Raw genomic sequence first — 26,088 nt, forward strand, 5'->3', positions numbered from 1 at the left:
GACATGTTCCAGTGTTGCCAAGTCTCATAAACTGCACCTCACATGTCTACTCCACTTGATTCAAATACTGATTCCTGTGGCACTTTAGAGGAAATAGACCCAATATTCTTGGGCTCACATTTGTATAACATGATAATGGTGTAATTAGAGAGGTAATGTGAGAGCCAGTTAATAACATTAGCCTCAAAGCCTGTAATTCCTAGTTTTTGCAAATAGAACTGGTAAGATATACCTACAGCCCTTTTAGCTTGATAAGTATTCCCGCAGAAAAATTATGGTCTTTGATTGCATTGCACATATGACTGGTTGCTGTATTCAGACCATTCAGAGTATATTACCTTGCATGTCCTGCATCTGTGATTAACTCACATTGCTTAATATATTTCTTAATATATCTAGTAATTTGGATGTAAATTAACATCTTGAACAGTTCTGTTAAGGGGCAGGAGATCATGACAGATGTAAAGTCTTGTGGTCCAGTGGGCGACTGGTGTTAGATAGTGGGACTATTAGGGCACATTTAAATTGGGAAGGAGCCATAGAGAAAGTGATAAAAAGACAGAATGAAATGTGTGAAAGCTGTATTGAAATAGAATGCTGTTCAGGTTTTAGGAAGCAGAGATGTAGAGTGTTAGGATCTGGGGTTGGGCTTCAGGAAATACTGTTTTTGACATCCTTGCCCTATTTTTTATACAAGATAATGATTCATTGTTAGTAGCTTATTAATAATAAGTTAAGCCTTTCAGAGAAAAGCATATATTCATTCCATTTACACAATTTCCAGAAATGTGCAGAGTCCATGCATTTGGTATCAATTTTCTCCTCTAGCGTCCTGTCAAACAACCAGTGGAGCAGCTCTCATCAGGCCCTGCTTCTCTTCAGTCTACAGTTTAAGCAATTCAGTCTCATTTATGCTTTGTACTCCTGTCCAGTGCTAGACCTGGCCAGAGCCAACTATTCCTTGCCTTTTTTAGCACTAAATCGTCTTACCACAGTCTAGACCCATGTCCAGGTCTCTTATTTACAGTTTCCATGTCCTGTCAGCCTACTTGCTGACAGGCCCCTTTACCTAGCAGAGTGAAGACACTTCTTCTTCTTTCGGCTTTTTCCCAGTTAGGGGTCGTCACAGCAGATCACCTGTCTGCTCATGACTGGCAGTGGAGTTTTACGGTGTTGAGTTGCCAGCCCGGCACCCAACCTTCCACAGAAGGCACACATACGCATGCACGTACTCACATCTAGGGCCAATTTAGAGTGTCCAATCCACCTACAGCATGTCTTTAGGATGTGGGAGGAAACTGGAGCACCCAGAGGAAACCCACACGACCACAGGGAGGATATGCAGACTTCACACAGAAGGCACCCCAGCCGAGGATCGAACCAGAGAACCTCTTGCTGTGAGGAGGCAACACTAACCGTTGCACCACTGTGGCCGCCCTAATACTATTAATTTACTTTTCTTCCTCATACTCACTAACCCACCAGTCTATTCTGTACCTGCCTACCTTAACTAAGTGAGCTTAGCATCTCCCGCTGTTATTCCGTTCTTCCTTTTTTTAGGGGTTCAGAGGAGACAGTCTTCCTTCAAACCCTAAACCAGTATGATGTTTGTCTGATGACATCACATCTTCTTTCCCTTAGCATCCTGTCCCAATACCTGGGCATGCATCTAGGAAGTTGGAAGACATGTAGGCTCTGTCCATGTATTTCTAAGGTTTTGACAGAAGACAAAAAATAAGCTCTTCCTTTGTACATAAAGTGGGAAAGCTGCCAGTGTTGTGAGCTTATTCACAAATTTCTCTTTGGTGACAACTGTGCTCACTGATTCAAGATACCATCTCACATTTAATAGTTTATTGATTATATTTCATATGTTAAAGAGAAAAAATATGCATTTTACTTACAGAATTTCCATAAATTTTGCCTTTAGTACCTCCTTTCTTGAGCCTATACTTTTTGGATAAAAATGATCAACTTTGTGAATTGTATTTGTTTATTAAGGGCTACATGTTTTTACTGAAAAAAAATTCATGCAATATTTATATAGGCATACAAGGCTTTATGTTGTACCTTCTTGTTCAGACATTACAAATGCTTAGCAGTTGCTTTATTCACAATTTGCATAATTGTGTCATTTCAATATTCATCTCAGCTGAATGATATACTCTTATGTTCCTTTCCTGCTCCTTAAAACACCCTTCCTTCCACATATTTAGTGCCCCTGCTTGCTGATTATTCTTCTTGTATTTCATATTCCTCTCCCTCATCTTTTTTTTTAATTCCTGCTTTCTCAAATTCTTCTTTCCACATTCTCTTCCTTCCTTTTCTCCCGTGTTTTCTTATCTACTTAGTGATGCCTTGTTATGTGAATGTTTGCCCCATATCGGCACTCAAAGCTGTAGTTGGGGGATGCCAAATGGGCGTCAAGCAGAGTGCTAATTGACCTATCTATAGCTCTGTTCAGTAGCCTTTGCACCCACATACATAAGTTAGGCAACAAAGTCAAGGTTATGATGCACATATCTTATACAGTGGTCAGTGTGCTGAAAAGGCAAGCAAACCAATCAGAGAGGGTTTACTAAACAATGCAACTGAATATGCCATGCCAGTTATCATTGATAAATCTATGCATAATTTATAAAGACTATAATCTCTTTTAACTAAACATTACAATACTGAAGTAGCTGAGAAGCATTGGAAACATGAGCTACAAAGATTTATAGAAAACAATGAAGTGTATATCACATGGAATCGCACATTTTCGACAGTTAAAAAAAATAGATCTGAGAAAACCAGATGTAGTAGCCCATGAAAAGAAGACAAAAGTAGCATGCATTGCTGAAATTGCTGTACCCAGTCATTACAGTGTCTTAACATCAGAGAGGCACAAAGTCATAAAATACCAAGATTTGCAGACAGAAATAAAGGCAATGTAGAAGAAGGATGCCCAGATAATTCCAATAGTGATAGGACCAATGGGTCTAATAAAAAAAGATTCACATTTAGGTATATTAGCAATACGTGTAACTTTGTATGAATTGCAGAAGAAGTCAGTTTTGGGCACATTCCAGGAGCTGCAAAGAGCACTTTTGCTAACATCAGAGACTGAAACAATACTAATTTAATGAACTTTAATCATACTTTGACTTAGGAATGGGGTTCATTTCCATCATGGTATTATAAACCCTAAATGCTTGGCAGAAATAAAACCATGAGGGGTCTGAATGGAGAGATGATAAAATCAGCAAGTGAAGCAGAGTGGTATTGATGGAACTGAATTTGTCTTCAAGTCTTGGTGAGTACCTTCACAAGGTGGACCCTGTTTTCACAAAATCTCACCAAGATGACACGGATATATATATATATATATATATATATATATATATATATATATATATATATATATATATATATATATATAGACTGTATTTTATATAGCACATATCATGGACTGAAGTAGGTTAAATAAAGACAGCTGGCTGCACAAGTCCAAGGATAAAAAAATATAAAAAAGTGACCAATCCTGGTATGTGCACTGGTTCCAGGAATTGAAAAAATGACAGTGCAGAATCCTCAGGACACAGAAATATTCCTACAATGGGGTTAGATCTGGTTAAGGGGGAAGAAGGAAGTAGAAATCCACAAAAAAATGCAAAAAGTGTTAGCCCAAAAAAAGAGCAGTATAGATGCTACAGTGGACTATTGAGGATAAGAAAGAAATTAAGTATTATTACTATTATGGAAGAAGCCCAGAATGTCCACATAGAAGATACTCAAAGAGATTAAGAGAGCAATAAGGATAAAAAATACTTGCACAAAAAAAAAAAAAAAAACTGTCAAAAGCTTCAAATGCAAATTTGTGTTCATTAATACAACAGATCCATGAAAAACATTATATAGATGACGAAACTTTGGGCCATTTGTAAAAAGAAGTGAATGAGGAAGTACGAAAATATAAATATTTTGAAAGGTATAAAAAAAGATATGTGGACATGGGAACGAAAGAGCAATCTGATATGGTGCAATATTTATGCAATCGATAAAGCCAAACTAATCTTCAAAGCTATTGGAAGAGAAATATAAGCAAAGCCACCCAGAAACTGAAAATTTCACAATACAAAAATAAGATCATAAAAGAGGAACATAGAACAGAATAGCAGTAAAGTAGAAGTTAAACAAATAGATACTGAAGTTATAGAATACCTGAGAAGTGAAGGATTTAGTGTAGAAAGTCTAACACAGGTTATGTCACAGCATAATGGGACAATTAGTCCTGAAAGTAACAGGAGACATCTGAAGACATATGACAGGAGACATATGAAATATGGACATAGGAAAGAAAAAGAGATTTAATATGGTGCAGAGGAAAAAGAAAAACTAATCAGTACAAAAAAGAAACACCAAGGATACTTGAAGAGAAATCAAAGTTAAGCCATCTGAATATGGAAAATTTCACAATACAAAAAGTAAGAAAACAAAGGGGAAAAATAGAACGGAGGATTAGTAATGGAGAAATTAAAGAAATAGAAACTGAACTTATGGACCACCTGTGAAGTGAAGGATTTAGTGTAGCAAATCCAACTCTGGTAATGTCACAACTTGACAGAACAATGAATCCCCAGATTAAGAAGAAACAGGTGGAGCAGGAAAAATATGACCACTTGCAATATGAAGATACTCTATAGCCTTCAGTAGGAACCCAGTCCAAAAATTGAATTGGAGTTGCAGAGCAAGGAAAGGAGCAGGAAATGATAGCTACCCTGATGCAGTGAATGTTGTAGATTGATAGGCCATATGAAAGAGCAACAGATGACACAGGATGCGGATGAAGAGAATATGTCATATGAACATGTTCTGGAACTTTCTGTAGAATGCCCACAGGAAATGGAGAAAAAAGAATCTGCACTCAGTTTAGAAGAAAATGATCTAAGGGAAGATTTACTTGATTTAATAGAGGTGGACAGAAATATTAATATTAATGAAAGAAATGGATTACAGAAGGTAAATAAGACCCAACATGTTGGAAGTCTTTTTGTGAACATAGTAATCAAGACTGTTAACAGAAATGCATGTGATATAATAAAAATAAATAGGGCATATTACTATGCAACTGCATTAATAATAAAACAAAATGTTACCACAAAAACAAAAGGCAATACAGGGAAGATGCTGAATTATGAAGAAGTAAAAGAAACAGTGAGAAATTCAAATCAACGGCATATGAAATGGGATGAAGTAACGGCCAGAGAAATTGAAAACAAAATTAAGCAAGGCTGCTAATTAGAAAACCCCAGGCCCATATGCAGCTTAAAGTATTAGCATCTTTAGACAATGATTTAACCCTGAGTTATATGAGCATCCTGAACAGGCACCAACCTGGTTAACAAAAGGAAATATGATACTCCTCCTTAAGTGTGAGTCTGCAAGCAGACAGCAACTTAATGTGGCAAAAACAAAATAAAATATTTAAGGAGAAGGATCACATGTGAAGGCAAGAAATGAAGAAATGGCATAAATATAATGGCAAGTAAAGAAAACTCCTGGAACAACCTCATGTTGATCTGGATTTGATGCAAGAATGGCTAAGGAGAGGTGAATTTAAATCGAAAAATGAAAAGTTAATATTGGTGGCTAGGGAGAGTGGACTACATACATTTTGGCTTACAAACTTCATTGACCATGTGGGGGAAACAGACAAAATATAGGTTCTGTAAAACAGAACTGGAAACAGTCGCATATTTTGCTGCTGGGTGTGATACACTAATAGCAACAAGCCTGCATACTAAAAGGCATAATTATGTGGCAAGGCTGTTGCATTGCAGATTATATAAACATTGCGATATTATAGCAGCTGAGAAGCATTGGAAACATGAGCCACAAAGCAATAAAGAGAATGATAAGCTTATATCACATGGGCTTATTCATTACCAACAGTTCAAAAACAGATGTGAGAAAAACATAGCTCATAAAAAGAAAAAAAGTAGAATTAATCATTGAAACTGCTGCACCCAGTGGTTATAGTGTCCTACAGACAAAAGAGAGACAAAAAGTCATAAAATACCAAGATTTGCAGGCAGAAATGAGGGCAATGTGGAAGAAGGATTTTCAGACAGATCCAAAAGTAGTAGGTGGAACAGTTCTCATGAAAAATAAATTGTAGTCATATTTAGATATACTACCAACACATGTAACTCCATACAAATTGCAGAATATGGCAATTCTGTGCACATTGCTGGTGTTGTGAAGAACACTCTTGGCTAATGTCAAAGACAGAAACAATGCTGATTTTATAAATTTTAATTATACTTTGACTGAGGAGTGGGGAGTCCATTCCTGCCATGATATTAGAAACTCAAAAGGCCTGGAGAAATTAAACTGTGAGATGCCGATATTTACTTTAATCCAAGTTAAATAGTAGGACTGCATCTTCTTTAAAATTGTTACACTTTTATATGTGCGCACAGCTTGTCTGTGTGTGGGAGGGGTGTTGTCTGCAATCTTACCAAACTCTTTCAGTCTGTGTTCTACTTTCAGCTGTTAGAGTTTGCATACCTAAGTTGCAGTTTAGTTTCATGCAACACTGTGGATTTTCTTCAGGCAGAAGTAGAAGGTGGACACACACATAAAAACGTAACAACTGAACTTCCTGTCAATTCAACCTTCATTAAATAAAACATATTTATTGTCACAGATGGATACAGTACATATACTTCAGAACAATATTGTGTGGTTTGATAATTTTCTACTTAATAACTGTAAGCACATAAGGGGATTGTTAAAAAATGTATACAGTAGTAATACAACTGGCCATGTCTCACTAAATTATGGGATGGTAATTCACTTAACACTGCAACCTTCACCTCTCTTCCTCAACCTCTGTTCTGACTAGGGTGTGGCGTCTGACTCAGTTCGGCCATCTTTGTCTATGGAGCTAAAATTATAGAAAAATTACTGTCTTAAACAATTATTATACTAATAAATATTTTCTGGTCTACACAAACAAAATCTTTTCTTTACAAAAACTGTCTGCATTTATTTTACTACTATGGTAATACATATTCTAAATGAAATTATGTGGCTATCCAAAGTATTTTCTTTTTGGTGCACGTATAAATATATACATTTATATATAAAAAAAAATGTATACCCATGCAAATGTTTATCTGTAATTTACAGTCATATATATGAATATTTACATATATTGTTTTTCTTATACATGTAAATTATTTACACAGACAATTATGATATCACATAAACATTCTATACATTTGCTTACAGATGCACTCCTATGTGTACATATGTTTGCACTTTGTTTTGCATGATTATAACATTTAGAAACATATATGTTTAGTTACATATATTTCTTCAAATACCTCCAATTATGCAACCTTATAGCTTATTTCTTAAATTTAGATTTATTACGACCTACAAAATTAAAAAGGTAATACTTACTATAGAACTCTTTGCCTTCTTGCTGCTATTTCATAAACCCACTCAGGCATATGGTCGGGACTATGCTTCTTTATGTCTTTGTACTTGTGACTGCACTGGGTTCCAGAGCAGGTGGTCCCTATCATGGATGACAGATGCTCACCCACCCCCTGCTAGATTTCAGTCTTTTTTATGTCAAACCCTCTGATGACCTTCTGGATCAAATGCAGGTACAAATTACTTAGAGGGTGACGCATAATTTTGGTGTCATTGTCAGACCATCACAGAGTGCGGCCTCATACCTTCACGGGTGTTGCCATTATTTTAAATGCCAGTACAAGAATGAAGAACATATGAGCAGGGCTGTGGTTCACAGGTTTAAAAACACTTTTGTTGGGGTGTGATAATAAACAGACCCAGTTAACCAGCAGGGACATTAGATCTGTTACTGTTATTATTGATCTATTACTGTTATTATTGATCTGTTACTGTTATTATTCACAAGTTTGTTTTAGCTAAAAATGCTTTGTCACCTACATGGCCTTTTTTAAAAGGAATACATTCAAATTTCATTTATGCAGTAGAGAAAAGTCAATAATGACGTTATCAGGCTTTTTAACTTTCTTACAATTGATACTACTTAACTGCTGCTTTGCATTGCTACATTTTTGGAGTATTACACCTAAATCTAAATGTCATTTATAAATTCCCCGTGCAGGACCCAATTTCAACATGAGATCCAGCTTAAAATTCCAAACTGAAAAAGGTGACAGGAGACAATCCAGTTACTCATTTCATTCAAAGACCGTTTAAAAGCATCAGGCATTCAATACAAAAGTAAAACTTATTAAGTGCTTTCAGTTTCAACCCAAACAAATGGGACTTCTTCAGAACAACTGCTGACATAATTTCCTTTTTTTATATCCATTTAACTCCACCCATCCCCATGCAGTATAGCAGCAGTATTATTTTTTTTTTTTGGGGGAAGAGTGCTTTTTGTAGAAATAAATGTCTATGTGTGTGTCAGTACATGCTTTAAGATGACAATGTGTGTAAGATGGCGTTAGTCGGGCAGGGATTATGCTACACAGTTATGCATGACTCCATTTTGCCTTTCTAAATATGGTCAGGTTAAAGACTAATTGAGGCTATCTGCATGTTCCTGTGGCATTCTGCGGATGGCTGAAGACTGCTGCCGCCTATGCCACTATCCCCAGCATATTCAGGTGAACTCAAGGCTCGGCTCATGCTTTGCTGAGACCTAGTTATGTGGAAAACCTGCCTTACATATTCACATATTATTGCATTTCATAGACATAAGCTTAAAGGGGGCTGAATTTGAATGTAAAATGCAGAAATGACCTTGAAATAATAAGAATAAGGTTAACATCTCCATATTAACTTGCAGTTACTTTAGTGAGGTGGCAATTAGCTTAGGAAACTGTGGACTTTTTAGAGTAAATCAAAAGAGCAAAAAGGTGAGCCAGATGATAAAGTGGGGTTCACAACCAAATAATACAAGTAAAAAAGAAAAAGCAGGCTCCACAACGTTGTACCGATTTTTAATAAAAATATATATAACAAAGCTTTCAGACCATAAGTCCTTCTTCGGTGTTTGTAAAATTCAGGTCTTACTGAAGGGCAACCTGAGGCACCTAAAATGACTCTTGCAGAGGCCAAATACAGGTCTGGGCAGGACTGTCTTGTACTTCTCTTCTGTGTCCCCATTTGAATTTCTCACTGTTGTCATGAGCCACTGGATATTCAATCACCTGAAAGAATAATAATAATAAAGAGAGATAAGGGGAGAAAAAAAACAAAGAAAAAGTGGTTTAGTATTCTTCAGTGCATTTTACCACGAATAACTACTTAAATAAAAAAGAAAATGTTTTTTCCTTTACCATTAAGATGACCACTGGGTATCCTACCGGGCAGGAAGAGGTGGCAGAGTGAGCTAGTGACCAGATATGGGAATTAGGTGCACTACCAGCATGCTGGGCAGAGACATTGAAGAGACACCCCCATGTATCATACAATATCTGGAAAATGGCCGAATGGTAGCCCTTCCTATTGCAGTTCTTCTCCCTTCCCATGTGGACCAGATGGGGTACTAAATGCAATATGGGTACAATCAATTGCACCAAGTACCCCATAAAATGCATGCACAGTCGAGGCTCAGTCCTGAGGTGACAACAGGAATTGGTTGCACTGATCCACGTGTCTAGAGTACATCCAGGAAATGCCAAAGTATCCTTGAGAAAAACACCTGTGAGATACCATGGTGTCTCCAGTCTGCCACAGAAAGGTTTCAGTGGCAAGTATTATGAGGGCTCTACATACCTCAGTATCCACAGGGATTGGAAGGTCACACACCTCACCTTACCCCTATTGGGGCCATACATACTCATTAAGACCATTACAATATCCATGTCCACTCTGAATCTATCAAATATCTCCTGATTGTCTAAATTATAGTGTGTATTTCTCTGTCTGTATCTTCTTGGCCGGTGAACACCTCTTGCAACAAGCAGTTTCACCTTGGCCAAGACTAGCAGCTCATATAGGGAAATAGAAAGGCTAGCAGCAAGTACTGGCATCATCACAGATTGTAAAGTAACTGGAATAGGTGGGGCGCTGTTTTTTATAATGAATCTGTGGATGGAACAGAAATATATGAAGTCACGACTATGAATTACAAAATGGAAGGAGAGGGTCTTGTTAGCATGTGCCATTTTATATCAGTTCTCTTTGCATCTTATTATGACTTCATTTGCTTACTCTTATTCACAACCATTGCTCATTAGAGTAAGTGACCTCAATATTTTGCAATTTTATGTTGCAGAAATGCCTGTATGGTGTGGATAACCTTTAAGTGGTCATGTAATGACTATGAGTCTCTGTTTAAATGTTTATTTTTAATTCTGTGTGCAAGTTCCGTACTCTTTAAATATATATATATATATATATATATATATATATATATATATATATATATATTCAAAACAGTGCTTTAGCTTCAAAAACTGTTAAAAACATTAAATGAAAAGTATACAATCAACACAATGTTTTAAGTATTATTGTGCTGTTAATTAGTTTTGCCTCAGTGGTAAAGTTGTATCATGCAACTTGACTATAATTATATGTCCATGGTGTTTCTTGTTTTAACTGCATATTCTGGAAGAAGAAAGTCTTGTAGTAAAAAAATGTGATAAACATATATGTCTGTGCTTCTGAAATGACATAAGTTACTTGTTACTTTTCCTTGAATTTACTTTTGTTAGTAGGTGGTGATACTGCATACTTAGAAGGTTAGTGTTGGTACTGTAAGAATGCCATTTACTACCTCCATTATGAAACATATGGTATCAGTGTGTGACTGCAAAACAATTTTGGACAGTTTTTTACTAGCGTTAGCAAAATTGCACTGCAAGGTACTAGAATTTTTCTAAGGAGGGAGAAATCCTTGGGAGCCAGTGCTTGGAGACCACTGAACTGTAAAACATTTTCATGTGACAGGACTTGGTTGCTAAATAAGACAGTAGGGCACATTTATCAGAACCAACTAAGGCTAATTGCACTTTCTATATTAGCTGGTAACACTAGGGAGATTCAAAGCCAATATTGTTAGTTCTGTTGCTTATAGCATATACACAGAAAACACACACGCGCATACACAATTATATAAGTGGTCAACATGGTAAATGCTTGACACATGAAACAAAAAAAACATATTGACCATTCATAGCACTAACAACACAAATAAGTGAAATCCAGTAGACTGAAAAAGGAAATACATGTTTTTTTCCAATCTACAAACCATAACTCTTCACAACATTCAAAGCAATTATTGTCTAAATAGTGGTAGTGTTAAAGAAAGAAAGTTTTTTTTTTTTTTGCAAAGCTAAAATGCATGGTTAGGTTTAGCATGCATTATTAAGCTGGGCAGGGCACAATCACTGATTTTACAGCTATTTTGATCATCAGGCCAGCATACTGTATGGAACCTATATGTCCCCATTTGGTTATTAACATTTGCACTGAAAATCCCCATATCAACCAGCATTTAGGCACTGACACATAAAACTGATTTCTTTGTCAGTGGGTTTCACTGCTACCTGTTTACAGTCATCTTTCAGAGAGATTAAGAATGACTGCTGATTTTAAAGTGCTTTAGCTTGCCTTGGACAAGTAACCATAACAAATCGTGAACCATAACAAAAGCTACAAACTTATAACATGAGAAAAGAAACATTTACCTAGCAATTATGTCAGTTACAACAGGATTTGATGATACACAATAGTCTAATGTTTACTCAGGCCTTTCCTTAAAATAATCTTTTATGACTTTGACAGCCTAATGCAGAAATCATCATCAAACAATGCTATGTTGATTCCACATTACATAGTACATGAAATTATGCAGTTTATATCAATACATGTAGCACAACCTTTTGAAGAGGACCCGTTTTAAGATGTACCTCTTATACACTGGAAATGCATCATTTAATGTTTTCTACTGGCAAATCAGTGCCAGAATCAGGTGGTTATGATTCTAAAATGAGTCCAACCCACTTCTCCCACTAGTCTGACAGTTTCCTGTGGCAGACCATATCTTGTTCTACCCCTTCTGCTGACCCCAGGCCTTGTCCGTCCTCCTGTTAAAACAGTACTGTTATTCTGTAAAGCAGAACAAGCAGTACATCAAATAGAACACAGTTGTCAACTATAGCTCTCAGAAAACAATCTAGCTGCAAAACTAGGACATACAGCTCTGCCTGTGTGGCCTGGATCGAACCAATGTCTTTTTAAGAACGTCTTCTTAGCGCTTTTTTCACTCTCATTTGTAAACTCTATAATTTTTAGAGCTAATATACTTATAAACTGCAAAACGAATCAGCAGTAGTAGAGAAGTTTAATCTTACCTTAGCCAAATGTGTCTTAGTTTGTGTACTTAGCTCCTTGGGTCTTTGTTGTAAATAGTTCACAGACCTATTAGGAACTTTCCAGTCACAAAAGTGAAACAAAGAATCTGCCAGTCCTGGAGCAGCATTAGCTTCACTTTGAATTAAATTGTATTTGTTTCACTCTTGTTTTGTCTACATGCGAGTATAAGCTCCATAACCAAATCTGAAATACACAGCGGCAGAGGTAGAATATTGTGCACAACACCTTAATTTCTGGTACTTAATTTTCTCACTGCCAATTCTTTCCGATAGCAATATCTCTGGCTTGTGTAATTTTCTTTGTCACCATAGTTGTAGAAGACTTTAGTGCCCACTACAACAATGTCAGAGCTACAGCTAAACGCACACAGGTCCACTCCTTCATAAAAAAATGTCCTCTCACACTCACTCCATACCCTCTGCCATGAGATTTTCCTCAGCTTGTCTACCTCTTCCTCACCAGCATGGCAACTGTTAACCAGGGTCAGTTCTACAAACTGAAAGTACATTTTAATAATATTCTTTCAAAACTGTTTATTGTATGATTATTATTGTATATTACCACTGGAAAGTACTACAGCTAAAATAATACAACAATAAGGAAAATGTAAAATAAATAACAATTATACTCGCATATTTTAATAATTCTATTAATATTTTTAAAATGTGTGGAGTGCAACTCTTACTCTTCTAATTTTGAAATAAAGAAACCCTTTATAAGTACCTTACTGATGTAACTAGTGATGTAAGAAAGGTGTGCAATAATCCTCCGTAAAGTATCGTTTGGTGTTAAGCTTTAATTTCATGCTAGATCATAAGGATACTACACAACACTGCTGAGAAACTAAAACATTAAATGCTGTGAAACACTAGACTGCCACACTTCTTTTTGTGTATTTGATAGCACACGTATTACACCTTTTCACAGAATAAAATATACACTTTATTCTTGCAGTATTAATGTGTTAAAACTTTCATAACAGTTAAACAATGCCTTTTTTCTGTAAGTACAAATACATGAGGGCAGCTGAAGTTTAATGAACTACAAAAAATTATGATCGGGTGATCTCTGACGGTAATTCACTTATAGTACATGAAACACCATGATTGCACTCCAAAACTGGGAAAACATTAAACTTTCTAAAGCTTTCATAGTGCATGCCCTGGTCTGAATAGCACTTGCAGGGACTTAACAAAATGTTGTTAAGGATACCTAAGCTCTGCTGAGACCAGATCTTATTCTAGGAACAAACAGTAGACAGTCCTAGCTGGCAAAGAATAGCAGCAGAATATAAAACAGCTTTTAAAATTTATTGGATGCTTTACCACACATATAAATAGAAAGTGTGGCAAGACAAAGTATCTAACAGCACTGAAAGCTGTTTGTTCTATAGAAGGGCACTTTAATGCTAGATTTCCAAGGCTTTGAAAGCAAGTAAAACGCTCAGTGTTTTTTTTTCTTTGATAGGTAGCTGTACAAGAAGTAGGTAAAGCAAAATCTAATGCAAAACAAACAATTATGATCGAGTCTCCAGTCATAACTGACGTTATGTCTTCTCAGCAATGGTGCCGGTTTTCACTCTCCTGCTTTCCTTTTGAGGCAAGTTTCTTGGCATCCCAGTTATGAATACACAATAAGCTGATTACCATCGGATACCATATCATAATCCTCTATATTAAGTGTTCTTAATTTGGATATCAAGATGTTCCTTTTCAGCTTTGTTTCGCTTTGCTTTGCTCTCTAACTGATTTTTTAATCTCTAACATGGAAGAAGTTGGTTATAAACTGAGACCTGATATGCAGTAATCTGTGTTACTGCAGTAAAACCATCTGTGCTATTTTCTGCCTGATATACTGCATTGTTATTACGAACTACTGTGTCCCAACTGAGCACAGATTTAGAAAGTCTACACTTGTTATACTATTAACTTGTTTATAAATAGAATACTAATTATTTATAGTATTATACAGTAAGCATTGCAATTTCATTAATTAAAGCTTAATTTTTATAAATTCTTATCATGCAATTATTTACTGCAGTTAAACATTATAACCATTGCTCCCTCAACTTCACTTATGCTGCCATTCAAAAGACTCTCCTACATACCCCACGGTATTCTGACTGCCTTTTGTTAGCCAACCTTTACCACTGGCAAACACACACAAGGACGATCATAACAAATGATAGGTAGGGGGCATTTTTTGGGATAGGTGTCCATTTTATACGACTAAGGAAGAGTACATAAAGAATGTAACATGGAGCTTGTGTGGGATGGACAGAGGGAGTAAGAGAAGTAGCAGAGGCAGGCAAGCAAGCATAAAATGAAGACATAGACAAAGGTGGTTTGCACAAAAGGTAGGGGCCACAGTGAAGGAATGCAGACATCCAGAGGGAAGGCAACTGGTAATGTGAGGTTTGGATTACAAAAAGGGTATAGAATGACACATAAGAGAGATAGAGAGAGACATGGTATGGGAGACCTGCCAAATCAGTCCATAGGGAACCCCTCTTCCTAGACATCAGTCCTCTCTGTGGCTGACATGATATGTAATCTTTGCATCTGTAAACCTAAAGGATGTAGATGGCCACTCATGGGACTGTATCAGCTGTACTTTGAGGGTGTCCATGATGCTAAAGTGGGTATCCAACTGCCAGAACACCGTGGATGCAAATAGCCACCACATTTGATGCCAAGTGACTAGGGAACACCCCCGCCCCCAAGGTGACTTGAATGCACATTAGTACACATATATATCACAGAATAAATTGTAGTTGCACAGTATAGTTATGAACATATTATAGTCTGCCAAATCTCCTGATACAAGCTTCCCTGTAAACTCTTTCTCCTCAGCTGGTGAAAAAGAAAGTAGGGATAATTCCTTACTTTGTGAACTTATTACAAGAAGACAAGTAGATAAACAGACACTCGATAATACATAAATAAACAAAATAAATAAATAAAGACTACAGATCTTACAATAAAAGGTTGGTGCACTTTCAATAATCTCTGCTTCCCACGAACAACTAGGCCAAAATGATACCATGGCAGGTCACTGTAGCAGATCCTGCACTGCTTGCAAGAGTAGTTGATGATGGTTCCACTCAGCACCCTTGATAGAAAGTGTGAGGCATCAAATGTATATAATGGGCCAACATAATGACCATTCAGGTGCTAGTGATAGTCTGTGTGCTATATATAGAGGAATAATCTGCTTTCCTGGCTGAAAAGAGGGCGGGAGTGACTATGGCAACAGATGTAGGTACAGCTGGATCCGCAATAGATTATCTACTATGCATATCAATAGGAAAACATCAGAAAAAATCTGTTCTGAGTTCTATCTATATTTGAGCTAGGATTTAAGACACTTAAACACCATTTGGTGTTTTAATGTGCATATGACCTTGGCCTATTTATTTATTTATTTTATTGTATATTATATTTGTTGACTGAGGAAGTCCAACTGATTAGGCAGGCCCATTTTCAGTGGAGCACCAGGGAGAAAAGCATTAATAAATGCAGAACAGAACAAAACAAAACAAAACTGAATGAGCAGAAAACAGAGGGTAGTATACACACTTTTTCTGGAAAGAAATTATAATTAATGGATGAATTCTTTATTAATAATTATCAATCACAGGCTTCAATGCTGGCTTAGCTTTAATTTACTTATAGTTATCCAAAAACAGGACAGAAATAGTGACACCCTAATGCAGACTCCTACATCATTTTAGAGTCTAGGTAGGTACTGAACTATAATGTGACATGAGATGGAAATATAACAAAGTTAGGTATTGATACAGGGTGAGGAAGACGCTACAGTAGAAAGTAGAAGGAAAGCTGAGGCAGAGTGGGAGTGAAAGGAGAAGTCTGTAAATGATATGTCTTTTTTAATAATGTTTTTTCATTATTATTACCTACTGAACTGTAAGTATGTAAGTCCTAGTTTGTAGTAGTTAAGGCCTAGCCAGTTCTGTTCCTCTTGAAATAAATTTCCCATCAGTTGAATGTGGTAGGCCATTTTGGTGGCTTATACACTTTTTTCTCCATTTGGAAGTACATGACATTTTTATCAATTGTTCTGTGCATTTTTTTATCTGACTATTCTTTTAACTTTTCTAAAACTAGATAATTTCATGTAACTGCTTGGATCTATTGCATGTTAATGCTTTTGGAGCTGTAATTTCTGTTGCTTTATATAGTGTGGAGAGGGTGTTTAGGCACCCGGATGCAGGTAGAGTGTTTAGGAAATTAGAATGTAGTGCCTTAGCCAAACATATTTGAATACACTAATAAAAAACAAAGGCTAAGACAATTAAGAAACCAAAAAAACAGGTAGCAGGTATGCAGTCGGCAGCAAATGATTATTTAAGTGCTTTTCGTCAGCTCTACAAAGCTGACTTCATCAGAATACATCTATGTATTCTGTATGTACATGTATTCTGATGAAGTCAGCTTTGTAGAGCTGATGAAAAGCGCATAAATAATCGTTTGCTGCCGACTGCATTCCTGCTACCTGTTTTTTTGGTTTCATACTTTGAATACAGGTGATTCTCATACCTTTCAGTTTCAGGTTATAGATATGGTTTATGACCACCTGCAAGGAGGTTACTTGATTAACCGTACAGAGACTTTGGAGTCTCGATGGATTGTTACACTTATGGCACATAAGAGGTTGGGTCGAATGAATTTGTTCAAATTAGATCAGCCCTGCTAGCTAGGAGACTAAGGAGGTGAGTGTAGTATGGTTACTAGAATGTTATATCTCAAGTGGGTTTAGTAGGTCTAGCCTTAGCTAATCAGGGCAGCAGACTTATTTCTATATATTTAAACCTGACTATGTTGATGGTTACTTGAGACCATCTGTATTTGTGAGATGGGCACATTTTCTTTGAAGAAATTATTTGTCAGTTTTAAGGTTAAGTTTACATTCTTTGGTATTACCAGTTAAAGCGATATATTATGAAGTTGATAGTGGATGGCACTGTGGGTAGTTTATTTGAGACCAAGCTTATGAGAACAATAGGGTTTGTTAGTTTAGCCTGTGACAGATGACAGCGTTGTGTTGTTTTTGTGGAGTCGGTGCTTGCAGTGAAGTTATGGGGGTAGAACTGAACCATCCTTCACATATTTCCTGAATATAAATTCCATGGATTGTTGATAGATTTAAGCTGCAGTTTAATAGTTTCTTACTATCATCGGCCATAGGGCATGTGTGTATGAGTGTTCCTGTTTTAGGACTGGGTTAGTTTTATCTAATGTTATGTTTGTTGTGTCTTTTTTTATGTGAGGAGTTTTACTGTTAGGTAGTAGACCTGAGCTTCTGTTTGACATTTTTGAGTTATTTTAATGGCTAAATACATGTTTTGGCTTAGGGATGGACTAACACTATATAGTGGAATGCCTCATTACATTCACACAGCACATCTTATAATCTATGCTTCATATGGAGTCCTTTGAGTTAAAGGGAATTCCAATGGAATGCTGTAAAGCCTAATGCTGATTATAAAGTGCAGAATGATGACTTCGTTTTGATGGAGTTAGTTTATGTTCCTTACTTGCTCTTTTTTAGATTTAAGGTACTCATTCTGGCATTTTAACATCTGATAATGTACAGTGCTGCAATTGCTTATGGATTAGCAGATGTGAAGATTCTCATATAGAAAGAGCATGGCAGAGTTGTTTGCAAAGGTTTTTATATTTAATTCTGACTCACTGACGCTGCATCCAATATGACATTCTATTATATAGAAAAAAAATTTGTGTTTTTGTTTTTTTTTCATTATGTTATTTTAACTTTTTTAGGTTGCTGTTGCTGTTTCTTTAAATGTTTGATCTGCATTGTCAATTGGAAGTACCTTATTAGCTGGTCAATTTTTGAATTTTTATTAAATCACTGTTTTGGATGTGTAAAAGTTTTTAGAGTCTAATGAAGCGAACGGGGTTCGTGAAAGTACTTACTCAACATATATTACTTTTTTTGGCCATGCTTTGGTGCAGCTTCCTTTTTTGTTATTGACTCTTTTATTTGACAGCTTATATACATGTATGTGTGCGTGTGTGTGTGTGTGTGTGTGTGTGTGTGTGTGTGTGTGTGTGTGTGTGTGTGTGTATGTGTGTGTGTGTGTGTGTGTGTGTGTGTGTGTGTGTGTGTGTGTGTGTGTGTGTATATGTGTGTATATATATATATATATAAAAATATATAAATTAAATATATATATATATATATATATATATATATATATATATATATATATATATGGATCTAGGACGTTTGATCGAATGATCAAACGTCCACATCCTTAACCACCAAACACACTTTAACGAAAGCACTTTAACTGGAAAAGCACTTTTGTTAAAGCATGTCAAAAAAAAAAAAAAAAACACTGCATTTACGTTTTTGCAGGGGTCTTGGTCACCCTGCACACCCCATGTGGGGGGCTGTGCCCCCCACATACCCCTACTTTAATAATCTCCCTCTGAGACTGCACTACAGTGGGGAAAAGGGAATTTTCCCTCATCTGCACTGTAGTACGGCCTCAGCAACAGGCATACTTATGCGAAAGTGCTTCTTCGGTGAAAAGCACTTTCACGCAAGTATGCTCATGCTTAATGGATTCGGACGTTTGATCATTCAATCCATATAATTCAACGATATGAAGTGGAACCATAGATATATATATATATATATATATATATATATATATATATATATATATATATATATTTTACATTTGTTGACCATGTGAGTCCGACTGAGCCAAATCCCTTTTTCTGCTGACGCCCAAGGTGAAAAGCTCCACAATTACAATTTCAAACAAAAATTACAACAAAAATTAAAGTGAATATATATAGTATAAAGTACATGGTTAACAAATCAGAGAGTAGATACATTTTTACAACAATAAAATCAAGCTGCATAGTCCTATCAGAGAATAAGTCTTGAGTACTTCACTAAGATGTGCAGCATAAATGCTGTAAATAAAAAGATAGGCGATAGGTGAGATGGAGGTGATAAGTATTATATACATTGTTTTTTATCTCTCTCTCTCTCTCTCTCTATATATATATATATATATATATGTATATATATATATATATATATATATCTATGGTTCCACTTCATATCGTTGAATTATCATTTCATCGAATTGCAAAACATTGAGACCAAATTGTTGAAAACTCATAACATCGAATCTCAAATCATTGAAAACTATAAAGAAACTAGAAATAACATCCCAGACACTGTTTACTGCTCCACTCCCCACACCCCCCATAAAATAAATATACCAACTCCAAGTTCGCACTACAGTGGGGTTAGGAAATTACCTTTTTCCCCCACTGTAGTGCGACCTTGGAGTTGGTATATTTAATGTATGGGGGGGGGGGTATGGGTTGCACGGGGGCCTGCCCCCCATGCATAAACGTAGCAAAAACTCTGTGGGATGTTATTTCTAGTTGCCTTATAGTTTTCAATGATTTGAGATTCGATGTTATGAGTTTTCGACGAGTTGAGTTGTCGATGATTTGGTCTCGATGTTTTTCAATTCCATGAAATGATAATTCGACGATATGAAGTGGAACCATATATATATATATATATATATATATATATATATATATATATATATATATATATATATAAAATTTTTTAAGCATTATCTTGAAGACTTATGTACCTTGGAGTAGGAAGAATACTAGGTGATACTTCAGCAGTATTATATGATATTATATTATATTATATTATATTATATTATATTAAATCATATTATATTCCTCTGATTCATACCTGCACATCTGCAGTTTGGAATATTACAACTACAGTGCTCAGAAGTTCAACAGGTACTCTGCATTTACTAGTTTTATGCATCTTTAGTAAATATTCACCTAAGGCATAGGAACATATATATTGACAGAAATATTTTAAAAAAGTAAATTTTCAGTTAAATGCATCATACAAAAATACACATATCCGGACCCCTGGAGTCATTTTAAGGCTACAGTCTTGTGCCCCATGAATGAAGGACTGCGATGGTCATCCCCCTTCATAGAGGAGGACCTTCAGCAGATCCTGGAAACTACAGACCTATTAGTTTGATTAGTATTATTTGTAAAGTCATAGAAAGAATTATCATGGAAATTATAAAAGAGGATATAGGAAACCTCCAGACATTGGATCCATCCCAGTTTGGCTTTGTCCAAAGAAGGTCATACTTACTGAATCTGGCGGACTTCTTTGAAAAGGTCACTAAGGCAATGGAAGATGGCAAAAACTGCGCATATTGCCTACTTTGATCTGGCTAAGGCATTTGATATAATACTCCACTCAAGCATCGTCAACAAGCTTACAGAGGTAAGTATAAACCTTGTTATAATACACTGGATAGCTATCTGGCTCACTGATAGGATCCAGGAGGTTAGAAACAGTGAGACCACCTCCACAAAGAGGCCAGTCAGTAGTGGAGTCCCCCAGGGCTCTGTGCTAGGCACCCTCCTCATTGGCATCTACTTTTCAGATGTCAAAGCCAATGTCAAAGGCCTCTATCTAAGTTTGCAGATGATTGCAACCTGGGAGCAGTCACTGAGTCCCCCAAGATGAGAACATTCAGAAAGGACTAATAAAGATAAGCTATGGCTTTGGCACCAAGTGCTCAAAATTCAGTAGCAAGAAATACATTATAGCACCTTTTGGTAAGTCTGCCACCAGGGTAACTACATCATCAATAAAACACCTTTAAAGGTTGATTTACTAGTCAGGGATCTGGAAAATCATGTAGATAATAAACTAGCCTTCAACTAACATGTGTCCAGAGTAGTGAGAACATCCTTCTATGTTGCTTATAAGCAAGAGCATGGCATCTAGGTCATGAGGGGTCACCATACTAATGTGCTTAGCCCACATCAGGCTTATCATAGAGTATAATGCCCTCTCTGGTATGTCCCTGACCAGATATGTGCAGCAACTGGAATGTCCCCAAAGCTCCATAAAAAGGAATACAGTGAGTAAACACAATGTCCAACACTGATCATTTCAAAGCCTGTCTCATTACTCTGTCTCATACACACTTTTGAGAGATGATGTTTGCCTGGCATACACACACAAAAAAGAAGATAAAATGCCGTGCAAAACCAAAAACCCGATCCTTCAGCACTACGAATGTTACCAAGTAAGAACAAGCAGGCAAATCTTCCCAAAGCAGTTTTATTGCAGCAATAAAGGCTCTCCAAAGTGCATTAACAATAGCAGCATCTACAATACGTTTTCGTCACTTACTTCATCAGATAATATGACAAAACACCAACAGCCTTATATACCCTCACCTTGCAATGTTCTTATGTTTCTGTAGAAGCTGTGTCTAAGGCTGCACTGAGGTGTAGTCATTAGAAGACATACTCGGACTTGATGTCAAAAATTGCCAGGTGTCAAAGTCCAGGATTATATATATTTGCTGCAGTAACTCTCTTATTCAACCAGCCAAGCTCTGATTTACTCAAGCAGAAGTGCATTCTTCCATGTTTTTCCTCTCCCTCACAATGTGAGTTCCTCTGCAAAGGTAAATCAGGGAATTTCCCTCTCCAGATAGAGTCTGAAGTCCAGTAGATAAAAATGAAAAGTCAGTGTCTCACATCCCACTTGTATATATAACTGTACCTCCTTTTAATCTTTATTGTTGTCCTGAAAACTTTGAGAAGATTATTACTCTTCCATTAAGTCATCCACATTTTTAAACAACAGTACTCGAGTCAGGAAGAAGAAATATCTGCATCGTGCAAATCCTGTTTTGCTAACACCAAGCTGACTTGCTGCAATTCTCTGATCAAAAATAAAAAAAAAATGTTCTGTTTACACTAAAGGTAAACCTCCTTTGTGTAAGAACAATTATTTTGTCTTGTCAGGAGACCCTAATTTGCCAAACTTGATCTGCTACCCATTATTGTTTTCTTCTATCACCTGTCCAACAGGTAATTCAAATCAGCAAGTACAGGCATACAAGGCATCTCTGGACCCTGTTTTGATAAATTTTTGGCACATCCACAAAACAAACAACATTAGAGCTACTAGATTAAAAGATCTAAATTTTGCTTGCATCATAAACAGGACATGTTGGAGAGACAGATGTGTTTCTCAGAGAAGTCCCATTCTCTGGAGCAGGCTCTACATCCATGTGAAGCAAAGTTCCTCCCTTTGCCTGTTTAAGTGCAACTTAGTCCAATAAATGGGTAATTGGAAATTCACACCTGGTCTGGATCCTATGTAAATCACTCTCTATAAATGAAATATAAATCAAATTTGTGGGTCACATTTGGGTTGCATGGCTAGTCTTTTAAGGGCCTTAATGGTTATTAGCCTAGTATACACTTATGACTTATGAATGTTTTCTTTCTTTTTAAAAATTATCAGTCACTCCGGCATTACATAAATTGTTCAGCCATTGTTTCCCCATAAACCTCATGCTTCTGCCTGAACATTATTCTGCTCTAGTGTTCCCACAAATGTTTATTTATACCCATAAAAAGTAAACCTCTTTTGTTTTTCTCATCATTTTTCCTATAGTGTTTGTTAAGGTGTTTCTCTCTTTGTGAGCATGGGATCACACAGGTTTTACTACATTTTTCATTTGCACTGTTCTATAAACAACATAGATTTCTATTTTAGCTCCCTGAGAGATTGCTGGAAAGATTGAAAAAAATAATGCTTTAAATTGTACTGTCTTTCTGCTGTTATAAGAGATATATCTTTAATGATGACTTTAAATATTAGTTCAAGTTTTAACCTGGGAAAGTAACTCCTTTTACTGGATGTTTATTGAACTATCTGTTTGTGTACTTGTGTTCTTACTTGTTTTGTTGTTTACTGCTTGTTGGAATCAGTAAGTACACAGATGTGTTTATTTTGCATACATAACCGTTATCTACTGCAGCTGAGATAGAAGGGAAAAGAGTGGATCAGGTTAACAGTTTCAAGTACCTCGGTGCATTGATTGAGGGGAAGGGAAGTCTGAGTGGAGATGGGCAATGCAGAATCAGAGGTGCTGCGGCCAACTGGCACAGAGTGCTGGGCGTAGTGTATGAGAGAAGAAGGCCAAATAAGTTTAAAATCAAGATGTTCAAAACAATGGGACAACGTGTTAATGTATGGTACAGAAACCTGGACAGTGACGGTACAGCAGCAACGTGTTAATGTATGGTACAGAAACCTGGACAGTGATGGTACAGCAGCAACATGTTAATGTATGGTACAGAAACCTGGACAGTGACGTTACAGCAGCAACGTGTTAATGTATGGTACAGAAACCTGGACAGTGACGGTACAGCAGCAACGTGTTAATGTATGGTACAGAAATCTGGACAGTGACGGTACAGCAGCAACGTGTTAATGTATGGTACAGAAACCTGGACAGTGACGGTACAGCAGCAACGTGTTAATGTATGGTACAGAAACCTGGACAGTGACGGTACAGCAGCAACGTGTTAATGTATGGTACAGAAACCTGGACAGTGACGGTACAGCAGCAACGTGTTAATGTATGGTACAGAAACCTGGACAGTGACGGTACAGAAGCAACGTGTTAATGTATGGCACAGAAACCTGGACAGTGACGGTACAGCAGCAACGTGTTAATGTATGGTACAGAAACCTGGACAGTGATGGTACAGCAGCAATGTGTTAATGTATGGTACAGAAACCTGGACAGTGACGGTACAGCAGCAACGTGTTAATGTATGGTACAGAAACCTGGACAGTGACAGTACAGCAGCAACGTGTTAATGTATGGTACAGAAACCTGGACAGTGACGGTACAGCAACAACGTGTTAATGTATGGTACAGAAACCTGGACAGTGACGGTACAGCAGCAACGTGTTAATGTATGGTACAGAAACCTGACAGTGACGGTACAGCAGCAACGTGTTAATGTATGGTACAGAAACCTGGACAGTGACGGTACAGCAGCAACGTGTTAATGTATGGTACAGAAACATGGACAGTGATGGTACAGCAGCAACATGTTAATGTATGGTACAGAAACCTGGACAGTGACGGTACAGCAGCAACGTGTTAATGTATGGTACAGAAACCTGAACAGTGACGGTACAGCAGCAACGTGTTAATGTATGGTACAGAAACCTGGACAGTGACGGTACAGCAGCAACGTGTTAATGTATGGTACAGAAACCTGGACAGTGACGGTACAGCAGCAACGTGTTAATGTAGGTACAGAAACCTGGACAGTGACAGTACAGCAGCAACGTGTTAATGTATGGTACAGAAACCTGGACAGTGACGGTACAGCAGCAACGTGTTAATGTATGGTACAGAAACCTGGACAGTGACGGTACAGTAGCTACGTGTTAATGTATGGTACAGAAACCTGGACAGTGATGGTACAGCAGCAACGTGTTAATGTATGGTACAGAAACCTGGACAGTGACGGTACAGCAGCAACGTGTTAATGTATGGTACAGAAACCTGGACAGTGACGGTACAGTAGCTACGTGTTAATGTATGGTACAGAAACCTGACAGTGATGGTACAGCAGCAACGTGTTAATGTATGGTACAGAAACCTGGACAGTGACGGTACAGCAGCAATGTGTTAATGTATGGTACAGAAACCTGGACAGTGACGGTACAGCAGCAACTGTTAATGTATGGTACAGAAACCTGGACAGTGACGGTACAGCAGCAACGTGTTAATGTATGGTACAGAAACCTGGACAGTGACGGTACAGCAGCAACATGTTAATGTATGGTACAGAAACCTGGACAGTGACGGTACAGCAGCAACGTGTTAATGTATGGTACAGAAACCTGGACAGTGACGGTACAGCAGCAATGTGTTAATGTATGGTACAGAAACCTGGACAGTGACGGTACAGCAGCAACGTGTTAATGTATGGTACAGAAACCTGACAGTGACGGTACAGCAGCAACGTGTTAATGTATGGTACAGAAACCTGGACAGTGACGGTACAGCAGCAACGTGTTAATGTATGGTACAGAAACCTGGACAGTGACGGTACAGCAGCAACGTGTTAATGTATGGTACAGAAACCTGGACAGTGACGGTACAGCAGCAACGTGTTAATGTATGGTACAGAAACCTGGACAGTGACGGTACAGCAGCAACGTGTTAATGTATGGTACAGAAACCTGACAGTGACGGTACAGCAGCAACGTGTTAATGTATGGTACAGAAACCTGGACAGTGACGGTACAGCAGCAACGTGTTAATGTATGGTACAGAAACCTGGACAGTGACGGTACAGCAGCAACGGTAATGTATGGTACAGAAACCTGGACAGTGACGGTACAGCAGCAACGTGTTAATGTATGGTACAGAAACCTGACAGTGATGGTACAGCAGCAACGTGTTAATGTATGGTACAGAAACCTGGACAGTGACGGTACAGCAGCAACGTGTTAATGTATGGTACAGAAACCTGGACAGTGACGGTACAGCAGCAACGTGTTAATGTATGGTACAGAAACCTGGACAGTGACGGTACAGCAGCAACGTGTTAATGTATGGTACAGAAACCTGACAGTGACGGTACAGCAGCAACGTGTTAATGTATGGTACAGCACCCTGACAGTGACGGTACAGCAGCAATGTGTTAATGTATGGTACAGAAACCTGACAGTGACGGTACAGCAGCAACGTGTTAATGTATGGTACAGAAACCTGACAGTGACGGTACAGCAGCAACATGT

This window comes from Protopterus annectens, chromosome 2.part1 (genome assembly GCF_019279795.1).
Source record: "Protopterus annectens isolate FY-2018-M chromosome 2.part1, PAN1.0, whole genome shotgun sequence".
NCBI lineage: Eukaryota > Metazoa > Chordata > Ceratodontiformes > Protopteridae > Protopterus > Protopterus annectens.